Genomic DNA, 6,420 nt, shown 5'->3' on the forward strand with positions numbered 1-6,420 from the left:
TGAGAAGGCGTTCTGGATTGGGTCTGGGAGAAGACGTCCTGTGGATTCACAAGTCCAGCAATCCTGCGCTTTTGGAGGGGAAGAAGAGGATTTGCGATTCTACCTTCACTCTGGCTGGAGGCTCCAGAAGCCTCCCAAGAACCCTGCTCACAGAGGAAAAGATTATACAGAAAAGAAACCTCCTCCCAGAGAACAATTATAATTGAGAGACAATTGTTAAGTACCAACTTAGCACTTAGTAAGAACCTAACAGGCAATGAGGAAATAAAACTATCATTCTTTGCAGATGATATGATGACATACTTAGAGAATTCTAGAAAATCATCCAAAACTTTATTTGAAACAATTTACAAGTTTAATAAAGTTGCAAGATATAAAATAAATCCACACAAATCATCAGCATTTCTATATATTACTAACAAAGACCAGCAGCAAGAGATAGAAAGAGAAATTCCATTTAAAATAACTGTAGACAAAATAAAACATTTGGAGGTCTACCTGCCAAGACAAACCCAGGAACTATATGAACACAATTACAAAACATTTCTCACACAAATAAAGTCAGATCAAAACAATTGGGAAAATATAATTTGTTCATGGATAGGCTCAGGTAATATAATAAAAATGACAATTTTGCTTAAATTAGTCTACTTGTTCAGTGCCATACTAATCAAACTGCCAAAAAATTATTTTAGAAAACTAGAAAAATAATAGCAAAATTCACCTGGAAGAACAAAAAGTCAGGAATATAAAGGGAATTAAAAAAAAAAAAAAATACACAGGATAGTGCCAGACCTAAAACTATATTATGAAGCTGCAATCATCAAAAACATTTGGTAGATACATACCACATAATAATCAAGACTTTTCATAATTTAGTATTTGATAAACTCCCAAACTCCAGCTTCTGGGATAAGAACTCACTATATGACAAAAATTGCTGGGAAAACTAGAAAATAATATGTCAGAAACTCAACATTCACTTATACCTCATACCCCATGCCAAAATAAGATCAAAATGGGTACAAGATTTGGGTATAAAGGATGATACCATAAACAAATTAGGAGAGCAAAGGATAACTTACCTATCAGATCTTTGGAGAAGGGAGAAACTTATGACCAAAAGAGCAAGTAAATTTCCTGATTTCAAGTCCAACATTATATCCATTGTACTACCCAGCTTCATATCCAGGTTTTCAGTTTGCTGTAGCAGTTTTACATGGATGGGAATTGATTCTGGTACCAGGTTAATAGTAAGAGTAGCTATTCCATATATAAAGGAAATAGTTCATTTAGAAGAGTTATTATAATATGAGGGTATTTATTTTATCTATTCACATATTGGTGAGTTGTTGTTGTTGTTTTTTAACTCCACAGGGTATTCCCTTTGGTGTTTCTAATGAGATATTTCATTTGAAAAGTGAAAAGCCTTCTTCTAACCTATTCTCCTCTTTTTCTAAGCATCTATTTAACTGTTTCCTTTTTGATTTAATTTAATTTATCCGGAATATCTCTCTCTCTTTCTCTCTCTCTCAAAAGTTTTTGAAAAAGTTAGGGAGGAGCACATGGGTAGCATCAAAGCAGTTTTGAATCACTGTAGGGATCATATGTAATAACTGTGTTAATACGCTGGATACCTTAGAATCAGTCGGAGTCAGGATAAGTAAAAGTCTTTATTCTTGGTCTTTTGGTGTAGCTGTCAGGGGAATAAATACAGGAATCTCCACACCTTTTTTCTCTCTCTCCACCACCAAAGAATGATCCTGTTTGTCCTACTCCACCCTCCTTTCATTCACTATCTACACCCACAGATCGAATCTGCACTGGATGGTGGGCCTGGTCATCTCCAAGCATATGCTAATAGAGTATTGTCCAATTGGTAATTAGCACTTGGACTCAGTGAAACTCAGTTTCAGCCCTTTACAATCATATTTCCAATTCTTTGAATTGTATTTGACTAAATATTTAATAAGCCATTTTAAGAGGCAAAGCAATGATCTTATTCTCTTGATAGTAGTTTCTCTTTTTTGTATATGGGTTGTTGTTTTTTTTGTTTTGTTTTGTTTGGTTTAAAACCTGAGTTCGTTTTACCCTGGCATTCTTTTAATTCCTAATTATCTGGATCACACTTATTAAATGTATTCATGGTCAAAGTTTAGATCCTGTACTATCAAGGTTTCTCCTAGTACAAAATTTTAGCAGATCTTTTTTGGTCAGTCAGGATTTAGCCTGTCCATAAGGAATTTGTCTAGGTCTAAGTATATGGGGTTCAGCACTGAAGTATTACTACATAGTAGCTGAATTCTAGCTTATTTAGACTGTGCCTCAATATTCACTCTTATGGTTGGCAACCACAAGAGAAAAAGAGGAGGCTCTATTCACCGAGTTGAAATATTGGCCAATCACTCCCTTGCTATTTAGATCTTTCACTATTGTTGAGCACCAGCTAGGGAATTTTTTTTAAAAGCTTCCAAATCTACCAGTAGTTTTTAGGGAAACAGATCATTTATCTTTATGAGCACTGAAACAATGAGCCTTAGGGATCCCAGTAAAACTTCTAAGATTTATTTGTACAAATGTGTGTGTAAAAGTATGTATGTATGTATGTGTATATATGTAAATAATATTAATTATATTATAACATATTTAGAAAAGAAAAAGAAAATGCATTCCCAGTGAGAAGGAATTAGTTTTAGGTCCAGTCTTTTCCAGAATTGTTAAATTTGAACATTTTGATTAATACAGATGGATTTTTTATTTAAGCATGTCTTGGACTAGATGGCTTCTGAGGTCACTTTCAAATTTGAAATTCTCTGAAGTAATTTGCCCAAAATTACACAGGTATTAAATAGTAGAGTGGGATTCACATCTGACTCAAAATCCAGATCTCTTTAAATGGCCCCATGTTTCTTTCCTTATTCACTGTAATATCACCCCTTAAAAAATCCATGATTTTAATATTTACTAAGCTTTTGATTCACAGTTGGTAATGCAAATATGTTTATATTTATTTTATAGAAAAAGTAACTGAAATGTAAAGTGAAGTTCAAGGTTGCAGAGTTATTCAGAGCTTTAGTATAAGCCCAGATTTCTTCTTACTTTTGTTTCCTAACACTTTTTACCACAGTCAAAACTTTTTTGGATCTATCCAAGTAATGTTGGGGGCTTTAAACACTAATAACGATAGTGATTGTAATAATACAAAAATAGATGCTACTGTTTTCTTTACAGAAATAATTATTATCCAAAGATATGTCAAATACTATCATTAGCATTTTTTTTTTTTTTTTTAGATTTCAATGACAATCTCATATGCTTATACAAAATACATAAAAAGAAATCTAAAAACTTGCAAGGAGGTGGAAGTCCCAAATTTCTGAAGGTTTCCCATAATAATCTAGTTTGTGCTGAAATGGTCTTCCCTGTTTCAGGAGCTAAGTCCTGGAGGCTGGCTAAATGAGAAGAGCAGCTATTAGGGAAAATTGAGATTTTGTACTAGGAGATGGGAATGGTCATGCATTTTGACATTTTTTGTTGCTGTTGTGTCATTGCAGTGGTATTTAACACTTCATGACCCCAATTGGGGTTTTCTTGGCAGAGATACTGGAGTGATTTCTCATTTCCTTTTCCAGATCATTTTACAGATGAGGGAATTGAGGCAAATAGGGAGAAGTGACTTGCCAGGGATCACACAAATATTAAGTTGTAGATTTAGGATTCACATTGAATTTCTCTGACTCAAATTCTGGACTCCTTATATAATACCAATTCTCCCTTATTCTCTATAATACAAAAACAAAAAAAAACCCACATAAAATTGCAAGGCTTATAAAGTCCCTGATTCACAATAATTCTATAAAGTAGAAAATGAAAATATTTTTATTCCCATTTTGTGAATCAAGAAGCTCAGGTTCAGAGACAAAAATGACTCATAGTCACAGTTGGAAATGAGATATAAATCTAGATCTATTCTTACTTCTAGACTGGGATGTATTCCATCATACTATACTTCCTGTTAATCATTTTTTGATATGTTCAAGTAAGATTAGTGTCTATAATCCAAAATACTAATGATAGTAATTATATCACAAAAGTATGAGGTGTTAATTCTATTTTCTAGAAGATTATTGTTATTCAAGAATATATCAAATGCTATCATTTAAAAAAACTATTCAGATTTCACTGACAATCTTATGTAATTATACCAAATACATTAAAAGAAATGGGAAAATGGGGCAAAGAGTGGCACTGTCAAATTTCTGACATATTCTTATGCTCCTTCTTTATGCCGTGAAATGTGTATTTGGTGATTTCATCTTCATTGAAGGCTTCTTAATTTTGCCACTTGCAACCCCTTTTCACCCAAAAAATGCTTTATGTGATCCCAGGTTTATAGATATATAAAATAGGTGTACAAATCAAATGTTTACTTATAATAAATTATAACTTTGCAACCCCCACATTTAGTTATGTTACCCACCATATGGGATCACAACCCACAGTTTAAGCTGAGATCTAATCTATATGAGTTAAACAAAGCTATGATAGTTTGGTGGAAAAGTATTCAAACCATTCATTGGGCATCCTAGCAACTGTAGAGAGCAAAAAGGGAATTTTTTAAACCAATGTCTTAATATAAGTATCTACAACTATTAAAAGATAAACATGATCATTCATGTGATTTATTGGGAGTAAAAAATATTATGTAATTTAATGTATATGCTGATTTGGCACATGTAACACTAGATAGCATTATTGAATACGAGAACCCCATTGATCTCAGTGAGTGGAGTTATACAACATATGAATGATTCATCCCTACACCCTAACTTAGAAAGGGAGAAATTCTAAAAAAGGCTGGAGTTGGGATTCCAGATCTATATTAGGAAAGATCATTATATCCTCTGTGGTCTCTAGAACTGCTTCACATGTTGAGATCCAATGAACATAAATAAATATGACCATGTCTAGGTCAACCACATTTAGCACAGTTCATAACAGAATAATGGAACATTTTTAGGAACAACCTCTTCTTGTAAATAGATGAAAATGTGGGAAATAGAAGCAGTTCTGTTGTTTATTAGCCATCCTCCACCTTGGCACTCTGTACTGATTTAGCCATACCCATTCATTTTTCATTCCTTCTAGGAAGGGAAAAAATTACATCTTTGGCTGCAACAGTTCCTGCTCTTCTAGCCTTCAGAAACCTTTTCTTCTCCTCTTTCCTGGTCCACTGGGTAAGTGCTGATTCCATCTGTCTTTTAGGTAAGTTCTCTCTTTGCTATGAGTTCCCCTTTTAGTCTCCCTTCTCCCATACTAAATCAAACACTATTTCCTTGAATCAAGAAAAGAGTGAAAAATTCCAGATTCTAGTGGCTAATGTGAGTTCAAATCATCTTTTCTCCTTTATGCAAGAGGTTTCACTAATTAAACGAACATTGGTTGTTCGGCATCATTAGTTACCGTATTTGTGCTTCAGAATAATCTTATGACAACTCATCCATTTTTCTTGAAACTGAAATGTGCCTCAGGAAATTAATGGAGTGTTTTGATTATTTGAAAGAGTTTGAGTGTATAAAATACTGTTTGTTATGGATGATCAAAAATATACAAAAATTTAAGGAAAATTGTGTTATGTGAATTTGGCAATCTAGTTATGGTTTCTACTGATTATCTTATATATAGCTGTTTTCATGTCATCTCTCCCATTATACTATGAGTTCTCTGATAGCAGGTTCTGTCTTTTTAATTTTTAATTCATGGAATAAAACAAGCATTTCCATAACATAGCATAATTTAAAAATTTATTGCACATGAAATTGCAAACTTGAAAATATCTAAGGAAAAATAAGATCTTCAGCAGATTATCTTTTACTTCTCTATCTCCAGCACTTAATGCAGTACATGGCACATAGAAGACACTTAATAAATGTTTATTGAATTGAATTTTGCCTTTTTTTGTTACTCCAGGACTTAGTACAGTGACCCAAACACATTAACAAATGCTTATTACTGACTAACTGGTTGAAGGAACTGGGAGGCATTAAGTTAAGGAGAAGAGAAGGCTTGGGGAGGAGAAGATTATGTATGATATCTGTCTTTAAGTATCTGAATAAAAGAATTGGATTAGTGCAGCATGTGCCCAGAAAACAAATCTAAAATTAATGAGTAGAAAAGATGTAGGGGCTTAATGTAGAGGGACTATAGAATTAGAATTATCTAAGAATAGAATGGGGCTACTTTGAAATATCATAGGCTATATACATCTCCTCTTGGACATTATGAAACCAAAGTTGACATGTCAAGTATGTTATAAAAGGAATTCACTTTCAGGTATAATTTGGGCATGATGCCATTGAAGTTCTGAAATGGGAAGATTCTCAGTTTTCCTGAATTGCAAAGTACCATAGAGTGATCCAT

This window comes from Sminthopsis crassicaudata, chromosome 2 (assembly GCF_048593235.1).
Source record: "Sminthopsis crassicaudata isolate SCR6 chromosome 2, ASM4859323v1, whole genome shotgun sequence".
Classification (NCBI taxonomy): domain Eukaryota; kingdom Metazoa; phylum Chordata; class Mammalia; order Dasyuromorphia; family Dasyuridae; genus Sminthopsis; species Sminthopsis crassicaudata.